This window comes from Pan paniscus, chromosome 6 (assembly GCF_029289425.2).
Source record: "Pan paniscus chromosome 6, NHGRI_mPanPan1-v2.0_pri, whole genome shotgun sequence".
Lineage (NCBI taxonomy): Eukaryota > Metazoa > Chordata > Mammalia > Primates > Hominidae > Pan > Pan paniscus.
The window spans coordinates 187,187,912-187,206,384 of record NC_073255.2 but is presented as its reverse complement, the minus strand read 5'-3'; positions in this window follow the sequence as shown (position 1 = coordinate 187,206,384).

The following is an 18,473-nucleotide window of genomic DNA, read 5'->3' as shown; positions in this document are numbered from 1 at the left end:
CTGTCTTCCTTCCTTTCTCTTTTTTCGTTTTGCAGTAATTAGTGTTGGTTCTGTCTCTTTTCCTGTCTCCACACACACATTAACACATCCTTAGTCTTCCTTCCTTTCATTGTAAATGATAGCAAACTGATTTTGACTTTTTCCATTTTCTTTATATATGAAGATATAACATAAATATATAGATGTAAGCATTTCTGAAGGGCAGGAAAGCTGGTAGGGGCTTTATGAAATCTCCATGAGGCCAGTTTCATGACTTAGCAGCCCCACAGGGCTGGTCTTCAGATCCAAGGCGATGGGCTGCAGGGCCTGCACCTTCCCTCTTGGCAGAGCGGTGCCACAGAGGTGCAGAGCTGCTGCGCTGGGCGAGACCTGCTCCCGCACAGGACTTGGAGTAGGGGCCTGTGCCGAGGGCGGTGCTGCTCTCCCTGGGGCCCTCACCAGCCTGTGCTTTACATAGAGGCTTGTAAAGAAGCCTGCGAGACAGGAGTGTGTTCAGAATATGGACAGGGTCAGCCGATTACAGCCTGAGGGGTAAATCCAGCCTGCCATTGAATTTTGTAAATAAAAATGTATCTAAACACAACCACACCCATTTCTTTACACATTGTACCTGTTTTTGTGCCACAAGGGCAGAGTTGAGGAGTCTTAACAGAGACTGAATGGCCCACAAAGCATAAAATATTTACTATTAGGCTTTTTACACACAAAGCTTGCTGGCCCCGATGTAGGAGCTTGCAGTGTAGAATGTTACGTTCTGTTTCGCTGTTGAGGGGTATGGAGTGCTCAAGAATCCCTTCCAAGGGGAGCCAGCCTTGGATGAGCAGCGGGTGTGTAGCCAGCTGGTTTCCTCATTTCCCAGGGTCCAGAGCCCACAAATCATCAGGCAGAAAAACTTGGACTCAGAACCATTGCAGTCCCCATCCCTCCCTCAGTCCCCAGTAAAGAAGACATTAGAATCTCGGAGGAATTTAGAATCTCCTGAACCTCAACGTTTATTTTACCGCCAGTGATGGAGTAATGGAAGCCCCCAATTCTTTGCTAAACAGGCAAATGTAAAGTAGCTAATCCCAGAAGCCAAGCTGGGTTGAAGTGGATAATGTGGAAAGAGACCCATTAGCAGGGCAAGAACCTGTGGGGCCTCACTTAGCCAGGCTTCAGGGAATGCTTAACCCATCAAAAAATGCGGATGGCTGCCTTTCCCCCTGTCTCATGTTTCCACACATCTTGTGAGCAGTGGCACTGACTGCCTTTTCAAAGATGTTCTCACCTCCTAATGGGCAGCCTTGGAAAATAGTGTCTTCTTCTGGACCAAAGGACAGGCATGATCACCTGTCATAAAAGAATCAGATTCCTTAAGCTCAGGGTTCCTTTTCTAGAACCCAGCCCACTGGCTGTGCTGGTGTCACCTGCAATGCCTCTTTGCATTGTCTGTGGGAACTGGGGTCCTAGAACCCAAGCAAAAGTGCTGCTACCGTGGCCACTGCTATTGCCGTGTGTAATAAATTGTTTTTTGTCATAACTTGGGGTTTTGTGGCTTCTACCAGCATCCATGAAACTGTGGCAGACTGACTTGTTGACCTGCATGTACAGTTAGATCTCAGACCCTTCACCGTTCCTGACTACCATGTCCTGCTGTGTGCAGGGTTATGATACACACAGACTTAAGACAGAGCTTCTGACACCAAGAAGTTTACAGTCTGCTTAAGAGGTGAGGCATAAACCCTTTACTACAAAGAACAAATGTTACTTGACTGCCAAGTTAGCGATGCATCAGGCAGGAAGGTGGTGTGCTTGCTGAAGAACTGTAGGAAGACAAGGAACATGAGAAAGGAGAATGCAAAGTAGCAGACACTCAGGGGCAGAGCACCCTGAGCTTGCCGTTGCTCATGTCATGAACAGCCATGAGAACGCAGAGTGGGCAGGGCTGCTCAGAGTTCAGTGTCCATGGGCACATTTGATAGGACTGAGTTACTTGCCCACTCACCACCCTGACTCCAAGGAACTGTGGCCAAAGTTGGGCAGGGGGGTTGTCTTTTAGTTGTCACAGATGTTGATATTCACAACTCCATCTGCAAAGATCTCAATCTATACTGCAGCATGGACAGAGGGCTGGTCCTCAAGCCTGGAGAGTACCAGAGTCCTTGAGGCAGGAAGGAAACCTTTTTTGCTTCTGGGGTAGGGTGGGAGGTGGTGGGCGTGAGAGGCTGAATTTTTGTCCCCTCCAAATTTATATGTTGAAGCCCTCACCCCTAGTAGCTCAGGATGTGACTGTATTTGGAGACAGTGTCTTGAAAGAGGTAATTAAGTTAAAATGAGATCATTGTGGTGGGCCCTCATCCAATATGTCTGATGTCATATCAGAGGCAATTAGAATGCCGACAGGCCCAGAGGGAAGGCCACGTGAGGACACAGGGAGAAGACGGCATCTACTAGCCAAGGAGAGCCTCAGAGGAACTCCGCTGGTGCCAAATCTTGGATTTTAGCCTTCCAGAACTGAGAGAAAAGAAATTTCTCCTGTTTAAGCCCCTCAGTTGGTGTTTTGTTACGGCAGCCCTAGCAAACTCAGACACTGGGAGATGGGAGACAGCTTGGGACAGCCTGAGAGGGGGATCAGGTGTGCCCCAGCACTGCGTTTTCAAAATCCCTTCCTTGTTTACTGTTGAGGAGCCCTTTGTGCAGCCCCCCGGGTTCCCCATAAAGGGGTGCCTCTCATGGTGTGGGACCACATCTGCCTTTGCCACAGCTGAAAGCTGCAGTTCCCAGGAGCTGGTGTTCCTGGCATATCACCCTGAGGTCTCATCACATCCTCAGGCCACCGTCGCCCTGTGTTGCCTGGTCCCACCAGCCTCTCCTCTCCCTCCACATCTGACTCCTCAGGGTCTCCAGGACAGCTCCCCACTCCCTAAGTGCCGCCTGAGGGGCACCCCACCCCCTTTGTCTTCACAACATCTCTTCTAGCATAATCTCTATAATCACAGGCATTTCTAGCACAGTCTCCTCTAGTATAATTTCCAGTAAATCTCCTAGGCTTTTCTGGTATAATCTCTTCCGGGAGCTCAGACGTTAACAAGCCAGAAAGAGCAGCTTCTGCTTTCTGCTTTGGATATCAGCCAAAACTGTCTGAGGCCGAGAGAGGCTTCTGAAATGTCCTTCTATCAAGGGCCCAGCTATATGGTCAAAAAGAGGAAGTAGAAATACTTGGAAATCTGGGGCCACTTAAGTCTGTTCGTTATCTTGTCCTGATGACCTTGGGTGCTGACATTTGCAGCTCCTGCTGAATGTCCTCTCTGCCCTAAAGCAAGGCCCTGCCACTCTGTTCTGGGACCTTTTCTTTCTGTTTCCACGTAAGGCAGATGACTCTGCTACCCCAGAGTGGGGCTTTGCAGGAGCTGCCCTGTTTCAAACTGGGCATGTCTGTTCCTTGGGATGTGTCACTGGAGCAGAATGAGGTGAAGGAGGGAGAGCCTGGCCAGGGATAATGAAGGAGCAGTAGAAACTCTACTCTGTTCTCTATAATCGTGAGGGCTTTGGGGTCAGAGCACAGGATTCTCTGTGCAGGTCACACTCCCCATGGGATGGCACAGTGCTGACCTGTTGGCACTAGCAGAGCAGGTGGCATGCGGACACACCTGGTCCAGACTGGAGGTGAGGGAAGATGTCACAGTTTCTAGGCTCATAATCCTGAGCTTCTCCATGGCCTGGAGGAAGATGGGAGCTATGTTTTTCTTGTATTCAGCCTTCTAGGGGTTATTAATAAATATTCAGTCAATAAGCAACAAAAAAAAATTTTTTTTTAGAGACTAGGGGGTAAAGGTTGATTTTTTTTTCACTTCTATATTCTGTAAAAGAAAAATTTTGGCAGCCAGTGGGTGGTCTCAATTCTTGCTGCTCAAGGTGTGATCCACTGGCCTGCATGGGCAACCCTGGGAACTGGCTACAGATGCAAAATCTCCTCCACGCCAGACCAGCCAAGTCAGAACCTGCATTTTCACAAGGTCCCAGGCACTATATGTGCTTCGTACATTTCGAGGGGCACAGGTATGAATATTACAGTTAGGTGGTTTGCAGGAAAGAATTCAGATACAGAACAGGGCTCTTTGAATTTAATCTCTTTGTTTTCATTCTTTTCATGAACTTGTTAACCTTGCAGTTTTACAAAATAATTCTAGTGCTGGCTGGACGCGGTAGCTCACACCTGTAATCCTAGCACTTTGGGAGGCCAAGGCGAGCGGATCATGAGGTCAAGATATAGAGACCATCCTGGCTAACATGGTGAAACCCCGTCTCTAGTAAAAATACAAAAATTAGCTGGGCATGGTGGTGCTCACCTGTAGTCCCAGCTACTCGGGAGGCTGAGACAGGAGAATCGCTTGAACCTGGGAGGCAGAGGTTGCAGTGAGCTGAGATCATGCCATTGCACTCCAGCCTGGGCGACAGAGTGAGACTCCGTCCCCTACACCCCCTGCCAAAAAAAAAAAAAAAAAAAAAACCTCTAGTGGTTTTAAAATACTGAAATTAAAAGTAAAAAGTGGCCTCTTTCCTTACTTTCCTTAGCTGAAGATAGTATTAATTCCTGTACTTCAGTGTCTCTAAGTTAATCCAGTAGCAATTATTTTCCTTTTTTTATTCTGGTAGACAAATGTCAACTTGGTGGTTTTCTTTTTTCTTTTTCTTTGTTCCCCCTGGGTTGTTGTTGCACAAAATGGCCCCTTTCTGCCAGGCAACTTCTGTATTTTTCCCCTGGAGTTTCCAAGCCTCTGAGTGAAGATGGTCTCCCCTCTATCTGATCCCTCTCCCGGCCCCACTTCCTCTATTCCTGTCTCCCCTTCCCATCCTTTCCCCCTCCCCTCCTGTGAATAGCCTTAGAAGTCTGAATCTTTGTGCTCTGTAGAAAGTCAGATGTGACACCCCTTCTTTCTGCTTCTGTTTACTTGGAAAAGCTGACAGCTATTTGTCTCTTTGCACAGCTCAGTCTTGGTGGTAAAACTGCACAGACACAGATGGGCATGACTTCACGGCCCTGGCACGAGGGCATGCAGATAATCTCAAGCCTATTTGTGTGCAACATATTTATTGAAGGATTTAAAACTCTTCAGAGTATAAACAGGAAATGATTCTTCTTTTTTTATTTTCTAGTCACTTCTTTTAACTGTATTTTGTCAACTCACTCATTCCCCATCGGATCTTGGGTTCTTTAACATCGGGACCAGATTCTAGATTTCACAACTCTGTCAATGCCCAATCCTTTTCGTGTTAAAAACTGCAGCTATCGGCTGGGTGCAGTGGCTCAAGCCTGTAATCCCAGCACTTTGGGAGGCCGAGGCGGACGGATCACAAGGTCAGGAGATCGAGACCATCCTGGCTAACACGGTGAAACCCCATCTCTACTAAAAATACAAAAAAATTCGCCAGGCCTGGCGGCATATGCCTGTAGTCCCAGATCCTTGGGAGGCTGAGGCAGGAGAATGGTTTGAACCTGGGAGGTGGAGGTTGCAGTGAGCTGAGATCGTGCGACTGCACTCCAGCCTGGGCTACAGAGTGAGACTCCATCTCAAAAACAAAACAAAACAACACAACTGCAGTTATCGGATCCTGGTTTGCCTCTCTCCCAGAGGAGACTCAGATTGCATGGACGGGGAGGAGCTGGGGAGGGAAGTGTGGTCAGGGCTGACTCCTCTTCCCCGCTGCTTTCCCACTGCTCTTCTCACCCCACTCCAGCTGAGACAAGGAAGAGGGATGCAGGGCAAGGTTTCCAGAAGTGACTGGCTGCAGGAAAGCTGCAGAGGGATTAGTGTCTGGGCTTCGCGTTCACAGCCTTTGCTCATGTGATGTGGGTGATGGGTGGTGTCTAATTCTGTTGCTCAGTGTGGGAGGCACTTGGGAATTACCCTGCCCTCTGCTACCTTAGCTGCCTGGGTCAACCAGGAAAACCTCCTGGAAAAGTATTTCTAGAGGAGGAGTATATGAAATGGCAGAAAGGAGAGGATTTTCTTGTACTGGGAAAATTCTTTTGACCACCTCTTGCCTCTGCAAAAACCCAGAGTCTGCTTTTACAGATATTTCTAACCCTAAAGAAATCTTTAGGGTTTTCTAGCGGATGGCATAAGGCCCTGTGGTGTCAAACTTCACAGAGAAAGCCTGGAGCCTCAGATCCAAAGAAGCACTCACACAAAAAATTGCAACAAAGTATTAGGAAAACTGCCAACTGTACAAAAAAATCCCCTCCTGAAGTAGGAATTCACTTTCATAGGTGCTGCTATGAACTTCAGGATTTATCTCATTTACCTCCCTCCCCTGACTCCTCACTTTCTTACTGGTTTAATCTATTCCTCCTGTTTCACCCCTAAAAACGAGGTTTGTTCACTTGCCAAGTAACAAACGACTTTTAGCAGGAACTCAGGTTTTGATTAATGGGAGGCCTTGTACTTCGTACAAGTGAGGAGAGCACTGAGGGTATTCTCCAAAGCCATGCCTCCCCGACGGAAAGTGACAGGAGGGCTTATGGGGCCGTGGAGAGGGTGCGTCATCGTCATCACATGCAGAGGATTCTCAGCTGCACTCAGCGAGTCCTCATGCCAGCATATAGGTGGTGTACAATGAACAGGAAACTGTAACTTCCCCGGGTGGAGGTTTTAGCATGGGCATGAGCAAAGTCCACTCAGGTTCATCTCCTTTTTTTTTTTTTAAAGAGACAGAGTCTTACTCTGTTGCCCAGGCTGGAGTGCAGTGGTGTAATCATAGCTCACCACAGCCTTGAATTCCTGGACTGAAGTGGTCCTTTCACCTTAACTTCCCAAAGTCCTGGGATTATAGGCATAAGCCATCATACCTGGCCCCGCAACTGATTTTTGAATGTTGATTCTGTATCCTGCAACTTTGCTGAATTTACTTATTAGTTCAAACTGATTTTTTAATGTTGATTCTGTATCCTGCAACTTTGCTGAATTTACTTATTAGTTCAAACAGATTTTTTTGTGTGTGTGTGTCTGAGTTTGAAATCTTTAGGGTTTTCTACCTATAAAATCATGTTGTCTGAGAACAGAGATACTTCTGCTTCTTCCTTTCTAGCTTGGATGCCTTTTATTGATTTTTCTTGCCTACTTGCTCCGGCTAGAACTTCCAGTACTACATGGAATAGAAATGGCAAGAATAAGCCTCCTCATCTCATTTCAGATATGAGCAAAAAGGCTTTCAGTCTTTCACCGTTGGTGTTAGCTGTGGGATTTTTATATAAAAATATTTTATTTAATTATATGTTTTGTGATTTAAAAAAATTTTGACCTCATGTTTGTTGGAACTTTATCTGTGGGATATATTTGAAACCTAGGTTGATGAATGTACTTTTTTCAGAGAAGATTTTAGTTTGTTTCTGCCAGAAACCTGGGATCACTATAAGTTTAGGATTTAAAAAATTCCCAGATTGAGATTTTTTGGTATCTTAAGTTTAGGCTATAAATTCTACATATTTTTCAAAAGATTTCTAGTGGATTAAGCCCATAGTGCACATGCTCTTTTTTTCTCCTTTTCTTTCTCACTCTCCTAACTCCCTCACTTGTGATCTCCAGGATCCAAAATAAATTATGTGTATCCACATCCTTGCCATAGTCTGCTTTGGGGAAATCTAAACTAAGGCAGGCCCCAAATCTACATGTGAGCTATAATGCCGGCAGTTTCTCAGGAGAGTCTTTCCTTTCTATCCAGAACCAAGGTAGTACCCTTGCCGCAGTTTGTTATGGGCAAAATTCTTTTGGGGTTTATTTTTCTCTTGAAAATATAATTTTTTTTTTTTGAGACAGAGTCTCACTCTGTCACCCAGGCTGGAGTATGGCCCACTGCAATCGCACCTCCCAGGTTCAAGTGATTCTCCTGCCTCAGCCTCCCGTGTAGCTGGGATTACAGGTGCCCACTACCACACCCGGCTAATTTTTGTGTTTTTAGTAGAGATGGGATTTCACCATGTTGGCCAGGCTGATCTCAAACTCCTGACCTCAAGTGATCTGCCCGCCTCAGCCTCCCAAAGTGCTGGGATTACAGGCGTGAGCCACCGTGCCCGGCCAGAAAATAGAATAATTTGAACATCCTGGTTTCATATAAGCACCTAAATCTGTTTTCCACCTGTGTTGGCACTCAGTTTTTCTTCTGTCCTCTATGTAGCCATGAAAACTCAAGTTTTTAACAAGTTAACAGAAATTGACAGTTGCTCTGAATGAATTTACAAAAATTTAAAATAACTATTTGTGTCCAGAATTTTCTGCTTTTTTGTAGTGAGTATTTTTTAAGGCTTTTGGGCTACTGCATTGCTAAAAAATGAATACTTGAGTTACATTAGATCTTATTGATTTCTAATTTAATGACATTATTATGTTTTAGATGATTTAGGCCTCCAGACCTCCATATTTTTAGATATGGAAGCCCAAGTCTGTCTTGAAAGTAACAGCTCTGGTGGCTGGCTGTTTTCTTCTTCACCAAACGTCTTCTCAGTCAGGACAGAAAACTGCCAAGCCTGGCACTTCTGGAACTTCATCCTACTGTCTAGTCTTTTGTGCCCTCATCACATGCCTGTTCCTGAAGCCCAGGAACAGAGAGAAGCTCCTCTGGATCAGGTTCGTGAGCCTGGGGAGCAGCATCTTATGATTTTGTTTCACTCATTTGCTGATCTCTTCTGCAGCCCAGAAAATTTCCTTGTGAAGTTAACAAAATCTGGGAGGCTGCATTCAGAAAAGATGACATGCACACTGGCTGGTGGTTGTGGAGATGAGGATGGGAGGGTGCATGAGTGGCTTCAATGGGTTAGTGAGTCAGAGAAGGGTCTATATGGTCACTGACGTGGGGCTACTTGAGATGTCCAGGGGGCCTCCCACATCCTAACCCTGCACCAGTTGTATGTCAGTGTTTGTGGTCCTAGGAGTCAGATGCAGGGACATGTGGCCATGCTGAGGCTGCAGGAGCCAGGAACCCCAGGAGATGGGCCTTGCCCTTCTTCAGCAAAGGTAGGGCTAGATGCCTCTTGTTACAGTTCCTTCTAGAGCATTTTGTAACTGGGAATGTGTGGAATTGGGGGTGGGTGGGTGAGAAGGATGAATCCTGACTACTGAGCTAGGGATAAAGGGCAAAGGACACTGAGCAGGCTCTTGTAATAATCCAGGCAAGCACTGATGTGCTTTGGACCATGATGGTGGCAGTGGAAGTAGCAAGAAGTGATTGGATTCTCAATATATTTGGGCAGCAGAACTTACAGGATTCCCAAACAGGATGAATGTGGGTTGTAAGAAAAGAAGGGGAGCAAAGGACAGCTTCCAAGTTTTTGGCTCAAAGTATTGTTAATTACCAAGACATGGAAGACTATGGAGGGAACATTTTTAAATGACAGAAAACAGGAGTTCAATTTGGGGCATGTTAAATATGAGAGGATTTTTAGAGATCAGGTTGAGATGTTGAGAAGGCATTTGGACATGTTAGCCTGGAGTTTAGGAGCATTTGGTATATATAAACTTGGAAGTCAGCAATAAATTGTAATGGCAAACAAATCCTCCTGCCTTGTATACACAAGAGAGATATTAGGGGGAGTTGGGAGGACAGCTTCTAAATATTTGTTGGATGAATCAATAAATGGAATGAATTATTTTTTCCAGCTGTACATGGAGTTTGTTTAAGCCATTTGTATTGAACAGTTTGCAGTGTGATCAACAGGACATATTTGGGGAATAATCGAGTAGGACAGTGGTTCTTGGTGTGAGCTGGGAGAACTTTTGCACCTGGAGATATTGTGAAATCATCTAGGGACTTTCTCAAGTTACACCACCATCCTTGGTTGAAATTGCTGTGGTGGGGAAATTTTTTTTGAGAACCATCGAGTTAGTGCTAGCATAGAATCTAACAAGAAATGGCCCTGCATCCATTCTCTTTTCTTCTAATAACAGCCCCAGATTTCCATTTTTGGATCTACCTTTTCCTTTTTATCAGGCTAAGTGTTCATGGTGGGGCTCTGTCCTTAGTTCCAGGGATAAAGCCTGTGACCCAAACTTAAATCAAACCGCAGATCATTTTCCCCAGGCCATGGAGATTGTTTCAAATGTGAGCACATGGCCTGAATGGGTCATATCAGAGTAAATCTTAGGGCTTCTGGGTTATGCCACCATCACAGGCTCTTGCTTTTCTCACTGAACATGAACCTAGACGGATGTAAGCTGGAGCTGTGGCAGCCGTCATTGCTCTGTGAAAAGTCCACTTGGAGCTGCCAAAGACCACCCCAGGAGCTTCAGAATGAAGACAACCTGGAAGTCAGAGCTGACAGGTGAAAAACAACAAACAACTCACACCTGATTGTATTGCTTGAATTCTGAATTCAGCAGTGCTTGAAGCCAGATTGAGTCTTGACCATGTTAGTATACGATCATTAAGCAATCTTTTGCTTACGACACATGCAGTTGAAAGAGTCCCAATTATAATAGGCTGAGAGACTAGGTATAGTAACTAGCACTTAAGTGGGTGGTCTAGGCTCTAGGCCCCAGATATTTAGGAGCTGCACTCAGAGGCTCCTGAGCAAGGTATATGTCTGGGGTGACCCCAAGTGCACTTGCCAATCTGAACTGTGAGGAAATACCATGTAATGGGGGAGAGGTGAGTGTGGCAGGCCTTCAGATACTTTGGGGAAACTCACTTCAAGCAAGTGTTCTGTTCCTTAAAAAGCTGCATATAAACTCAAGTTTTGCAAATGTGTATGTACATTTATATATACATATACATAAAATGTATAGTTTATTTGTCGTAGATAATTCACTCTGTAGACAAAATCCAGGTGGAGTAACTTAGTGCCTGTGAACACTGAATCCCCAAGAGTCTATCTTAATGTCGGTGCTAGAGAAACAGAATCAAATCAGAATTCCAGATCCCATTTACCACTTACTACCTGCACTCTGCAGCTGAAAAAAGCATGAAGAGGCTATTTATGTACTCATCTCATTAAAAAATAAAAGCAAGGCTGGGCGGGGTGGCTCACACCTGTAATCCCAGCACTTTGGGAGGCTGAGACGGGTGGATCATGAGGTCAGGAGTTTGAGACCAGCCTGACCAACATGGTGAAACCTGTCTCTACTAAGAATACAAAAATTAGCTGGGCGTGGTGGCACACACCTGTAATCCCAGCTACCCAGGAGGCTGAGGCAGGAGAATCGCTTGAACCTGGGAGGTGGAGGTTGCAGTGAGCTGAGATTGCGCCACTGCACTCTAGCCTGGGCGACAGGGCAAGACTCCATCTAAAAAAAAAAAAATAAAAGCAAACACAACTCAGTGAACTCAGTGTGTAGAGTGTGCTATGATTTATTTTAAAAGTGCAGGTAGTGGTGGTGGGGAACAGTATGGACATTTCTGCTGTAACATTTATATACTGCTGAAAAATCTTGCATTCCTTAAATATTTCATGTTAAAAACAACAGACTTATGAGAGAGTTATGGTTGGATCACGTTGTTGAAAATTAGTGCTTTGTGAAGAGCGCTAACAAAAGCAAAAAACCAGTCTTAATACAGATATTAGTACAATGAGAGACAAGTTAAATTTCTTATAAATGCAGAAACACTGTAGTAAAAAAGAAACCTCTTTACTTTTAGAAATAAGATGAAGTTAGCTTGAGGAAAGCGCTGTAAGGAAGAGTGAAGTCAGCTGAGTCAAGGACACAAGCGGAAAATGTGCAAAGATGAGCCAGAAGCATGGAAAAGTACCTCCAAGACAGAGGAGAACTGATCCAAGAGAAAGGAGATGGGAGTGGGCATCATGTACAGCCAGAGGGCGCCACCTGCCGGTAAGAGCTGAATAGTGAACTTCGTGTTTCTTGGGATAAAACATTGTATAATACACAGTACTGGGAAGAAAATCATATACGCACTAATGCTGCCTCTACGTTATACTGCCATCATTCCCCCAATTTATCACTCCCTTATGAGCAAATTCGGGTTACAAAAACTTGTGTAACATAACATTGTATATATTCTTTGCAATGTATGCAAATACACAAATATGTAAATATGTTTGTTTGTATACGCGTAGGATAGTTTCAGATGGAAACACCCAAAGTAGCAACACTGACTGCCTCTAGGGGGGGAACCGAGCATCTAGAAGGTGAGGTGTGTGTGGGGGTACTTTTGAGGTGTTGCCCACCTGTATGTTTTGAATATTCTCTAATCAAAAAAAAATTTTTAATAAAATCATTAAAATTTTTTAAAACTGAAGACTTCCCCTAGATCCTTTCTATCATCTTTAACTAGAACCATTCTGGCTTTATGACTAAACCTATCTGCTTTGGTCATTTACTTCTTTAAAACGAGACAACCATGTGACATCCTAGGATCCATTGAATGACCTGGCTCACAAGAGAAGCCAGAGTGCAGTCAGGACAAGGCAAACAGCCCTTTACTGGAAGAATTGGGCAATCTATCTGGTGAGAGATAAGTTTAAATAGGGCTGTGACACTGCACAACAAAGTCCCATTTTTTGGACTTTATGGGGGTTGAAAACCCTGCCTGACAGACTCAGAGTCCTTAACCAGACTGCCCCAGTGGGGAGAAGGGTACCAGGAGGGCTTCCACGAGGGCAGAGGCAGCAGGTGTCTGACTACCTACTCCATTTGCAAGGACGAATGGAAAGCCAGGGCTCACCACACAGGTGAACAGTAGAAGACTGCATGAGCCGATGGAAAAACAGACCCTAAGAGCAGCAGAAGAGGAGAAAGTCCAAATAACATCTTCAGTGAGATTAAGACTATAGTTTATGGCAGTCTCGTGCATCTATCAACAATAAGGACATGCTATATAGAGAGACAATTAGAAGACAAGAGTTACCTAGAGATTGAAAATATAATTGCTGAAGTTAAAAAACCCTTTATTGGCCGGGCGCAGTGGCTCACACCTGTAATCCTAGCACTTTGGGAGGCTGAGGCAGGCAGGTCACTTGAGCCCAGGAGTTCAAGACCAGCCTGGACAACACAGGGAGACCCTGTCTCTACGAAAAAATTGCAAAAATTAGCCGAGCATGGTGGCATGCACTTGTAGCTTGGGACTACATCCTAGCTACGTGGGAGGCATAGATGGGAGGATCACCTGGGCCCGGGAAGTGTGAGGCTGCAGTGAGCTGTGATTGCACCACTGTACTCCAGTCTGGGCAACAGAGTGAGATTCTGTCTCAAAAAACAAAAAAACAAACAAACAGAAAAAAACAAAACGAACAACAAAAACCACCTAAACTAAACTCCCCCCAAAAACCCTTTACTTAGAAAATGATGAAAAAGAGAAAGTGGCATAAAATATTAGCGAAAAGTTAACAATTCAAGAGGGCAATCTGAGATTGGACATCCACTGGCAGGCATCTCTGAGTGAGAACAGAAGAAAGAGGAAATATGAAGGCATGGGAAGGGAGCTGCACAGAGTTAAGGAAGACTTTGGTTTGCAGAGCGAAAAGGATTGCCTAATGGAAGCACAATAAGTAGGAAAAAAATACTCACTTAGACTCATATATATGAAGTTCCAGAGCCCCAAGGATAAGAAGACTCCAAAACGCAAACAACAACAGCAGCAATAATAACAACAGCAGCTAGGTCACTTACCAAGGTGTAAGAATCAGATTGGCATCGGACCTAACAGAAGCTGGATAACAAACAGAGCAATGTCCTTAGGAATTTGAGAGAAAATAATTTTGGACTTGAATTTTAAAATTCACTCACTCCAGGTATTCCTGCATGAAGGGGTAGAAAAAAATTAAAAATTTAAAAATCATAAAGAAAACCCCAAATAACTTAGAAATTGGACACATTTACTTTAATTATGCATAAATAAGTTCCCAAATTACATTGCTCTAGTGTGCACCAAGATTATCAATAAATAAATGATTAATCTTTCTTGAATGACTTTCGTAAACATTGGTTATTGTTGCAGCTTTGCATCTGTTCTGCTCCTTCCTGGAACAGGTCCCTGATTTTTCTTTGAAAACATTATTCCTCCCTCCTCCGTCCTTGGGTTTTAAGTGACTCTAACTTAATCCTCTTTGCACCACAGGGACTTGGTATGCTCTATCCCTGGGGCTACAGTGATGGGTTCAGATATGGGTTTGTAATCCAAGGCTGTCCCATAAGACTCAGTCCTGGGATTTTTTTTTTTTGTAAATTAAAAAAGTTTTTATCGATACATAAAATATGTATTTATGGAGTATATGTAATGTTTTCTTAAATGTATAGAATGTGTAATGTCTAATCAGGCTTTTAAGGGTATCCATTACTTGGAGTATTTATCATTTCCATGTGATGAAAACATTTCAAGTCCTCTTTCCTAGCTATTTTGAAACATACAATACATTATTGTTAACTATAGTCACCTTGCTCTGCTATCGAACATTAGAACTTATTTTTCTATCTAACCATATATTCGTACCCACTGACCAACCTTTCTTCACCTTCCTGCCCTCCACATCCTTCTCAGCCTCTGGTATCCATCATTCTACCCTCTACTTCCATGTGATCAAATTTTTTGAACTCCCACATATAAGTGAGAACATATGGGCCAGGTGCGGTGGCTCACGCCTGTAAACTCAGCAGTTTCGGAGGCGAGGTGGGTAGATCACTAGAGGCTAGGAGTTCGGGACCAGCCTGGCCAACATGGTGAAACCCTATCTCTACTAAAAATACAAAACTAAGCTGGGCATGGTGGCGCGCACCTGTAAACCCACCTACTTAGGTGGCTGAGGCAAAAGAATCACTTGAATCTGGGAGGCGGAGGTTGCAGTGAACCAAGATCATGCCACTACACTTCAGCCTGGGTGACAGAGTGAGATTCTGTCTCAAAAAAAAGAACATGTGATGTTTGTCTTTTTGTGCCTGGCTTGTCTCATTTAAGGTGAATATATATATACATATATATAAAATATATGTATATGTATATATGTGTATATATAAAATCTTATGGTATATATATGTCATACATACACATGTGTGTATGTATAACATACATATATATACACACACACATATATAAAACATTTTCTTTATCTACTCATCAGTTAATGGGCCCTTAGGTTTGTTTAATATCTTTGCAGTTATGAATTGTGCTGCAATAAACATATATGTGAAAGTGTCTTTTTGATATAATGACTTCTTTTCCTTTGGGTAGATACCCAGTAGTGGGATTGCTAGATTGAATGGTAGATCTACTTTTAGTTCTTTGAGAAATTTCCACACTGTTTTCCATAGAGATTATACGAATTTCCCTTTTTACCACATCCATGCCAACATCTATTATTTTTTTTCCCCCAACTTTTATTTTAGGATTAGGGGTATGTGTGCAGGTTTGTTGTACAGGTAAATTGTGTGCCATGGGGATTTGGTGTACCAATTATTTTATCACCTATGCAATTAGCATAGTACTCAATAGGTAGTTCTTTGATCCTCACCCTCTTCCCACCCTTCTCCCTCAAGCAGGCCCCAGAGTCTCTTGTTCCCTTCTTTGTGTTCATGTGTGCTCAGTGTTTAGCTCCCACTTGTAAGTGAGAACATGTGGTATTTGGTTTTCTGTTCCCGTATTAGTTTGCTTAGGATAATGGCCTGAAGCTCCATCCATGTTGCCACAAGGCATGATCTCATTTTTATGACTGCATAGTATTCCATATACAGGTATATATGTAGCAATTTTCTTTATTCAGTCTACCATTGATGGCCATCTAGGTAGATCCCAGGTCTTTGCTATCACAGATATTGCTGCGATGAACGTATGCATGTGTGTGTCTTTACGGTAGGATGATTTATATTCCTTTGGGTATATACTCAGTAATGGGATTGCTGGTTCAAATTGTAGTTCTGTTATAAGTTCTTTGAGAAATCACCAAACTGCTTTCCACAGTGGCTGAGCTAATTTACATTCCCATCAGCAGTGTATAAGCATTCCCTTTTCTTAACAACCTCAAGCATCTGTTATTTTTGATTTTTTTTTTTTTTTGGTGAGATGGAGTCTCCCACTGTCACCCGGAGTGGAGTGCAGTGGTGCGATCTTGGCTCACTGCAGCCTTCGCCTCCCAGGTTCAAACGATTCTCCTGCCTCAGCCTCCCAAGTAGCTGGGATTATAGGCATCCGCCATCATGCCCAGCTAATTTTTTGTATTTTTAGTAGAGATGGGGTTTCACTATGTTGGCCAGGCTGGTCTCAAACTCCTGACCTCATGATCTACCCCCCTCGGCCTCCCAAACTTTTTGACTTTTAATGATAGCCATTCTGACTGGTGTGAGATGGTATCTCATTGTGGGTTTGATTTGCATTTCTCTAATGATTAGTAATGTTCATTTTTTCATAAGCTTGTTGGCCATGTATATGACTTCTTTTGAGAAGTGTCTGTTCATGTCCTTTGCCCATTTTTAAATGGGTTTTTGCTTGTTAATTTGTTTAAGTTCCTTATAGGTTCTGGATCCAAACTTTGTTGGATACATAGTTTGCAAATATTTTCTCTCATTCTGTAGATTGTTTGTTTACTGTGTTGGTAGTTTCTTTTGCTGTGCAGAGGCTCTTTAGTTTAATTAGGTCCCATTTGTCAATTTTTGTTTTTGTTGCAATTGCTTTTGTTATCTTTGTCATGAAATCTTTGCCAGGGCCTATGTCTAGAATGGTATTCCCTAGGTTTTCTTTTAGGATTTTGTAGTTTTGGTTTTACATTTAAGTCTTCAATCCACCTTGAGTTGATTTTTGTATATAGTGAAATGAAGAGGTCCGGTTTCAATCTTCTGCATATGGGTAGCCAGTTATTCCAGCACCATTTATTGACTAGGATGTCTTTTCCCCATTGCTTGTTTCTGTTGACTTTGTTGAAGATCAGATGGTTGTAGGTGTGTGGCTTTATTTCTGGGCTCTCTATTCTGTTCCATTGGTCTATATGTCTGTTTCTGTACCACACTGTGCTGTTTTTTGTTACTGTAGCTCTCTAGGAAAGTTTGAAGTCAGGTAATGTAATGCCTCCAGCTTTGTTCTTTTTGCTTAGGATTGCTTTGACTATTTGGGCTCTTTCTTGGATCCATATGAATTTTAGAATTGTTTCTTCTAATTATTTAAAAAGGTAATTTGTAGTGTGATAGGAATAGCATTGAATCTGTAAATTGATTTGGGCAGTATGGCCATTTTAACAATATTGATTCTTCCTATCTATGAGCATGAAATGTTTTTTCATTTGTTTGTGTCATCTCTAAATTCTTTGAGCATTGTTTTGTAATTCTCATTGTAGAGATCTTTCGCCTCACTGGGGTTGAGAATTACAAAACTCTCCTTGGTTAGGGAGGTGAAACATATTTTACTGAAAGGTATTTGAAAATGCCTAGGTATTTTATTTTTTTCTGTGTGCGTGGCTATTACGAATGGGTTTGCATTCTTGATTTGACTCTCAGCTTGGACGTTGTTTGTGTATAGAAATGCTACTAATTTTTGTACATTGAGTTTTTATCCTGAAACTTTCTTAAATTTGTTTGTCTTGAATCTGTAAGAGCTTTTGGGCAGAGACTATGAGGTTTTCTACATATAAAATCATATTGTCTGAAAACAGAGGTAGTTTGACTTCCTCTCTTCCTATTTGAATGCTTTTTATTTCTTTCTCTTGCCCGATTGCTCTGGCTAGTACTTCCAGTACCATATTGAATAGGAGTGGTGAGAGTGGGCATCCTTGTCTTATTCCAGCTTTCAGTGGGAGATAGAGGGAGAATTCAGAGGGAGAGAGAGACAGAGTGGGAGAGAGAGAATCGTATTTAAAGTGTACGATTTAATAAGTTTTGACACATATCCATTGGCCCCCCCCCAAATATCCTCATGACCCTTGTCAGTCCTTCCTCCTGACACTTCTCACCCCCACCCCCAGGCAGCCGCTGACTTGCTTTTTGTCACTATAGAATAGTAAGCATTTTCTAGAGTAAGTGGAATCACACCATATATACTATATGTACGCCTTTTGTTTGACTTTTTCCACTAAGCATAATAATTTTGAGGTTCACCCATGTTGTGTGAATCAGTAGCTCATATCTTTTTATTGAGAAGTCATATTCCATTGTATAGATACGCTACAGTTAGTTTATCCATTCACCTGTTGATAGATATTTTGTTTATTCCCAACTTTTGCCTATTGCAGATAAAGCTTTTATGAATGATCAGGTATAAGACATTTATGAACGCATGATTTCTTCTCTCTTAGGAATATACCTAGGAGTGGAATGCCTGAGTCATATTATGGGTGTGTAAGATTGCTTTTTAAGAAACTGACCAATTGTTTTCTAACGTCATTGCACCACTTTTTTTTTTTGAGACGCAGTTTTGCTCTTGTTGCCCAGGCTGGAGTGTACTGGTGTGATCTCAGCTCACTGCAACCTCCGCCTCCTGGGTTCAAGCGATTCTCCTGCCTCAGTCTCCTGAGAAACTGGGATTATAGGCGCCTGCCACCACACCTGGCTAATTTTTTTTTTTTTTTTTGT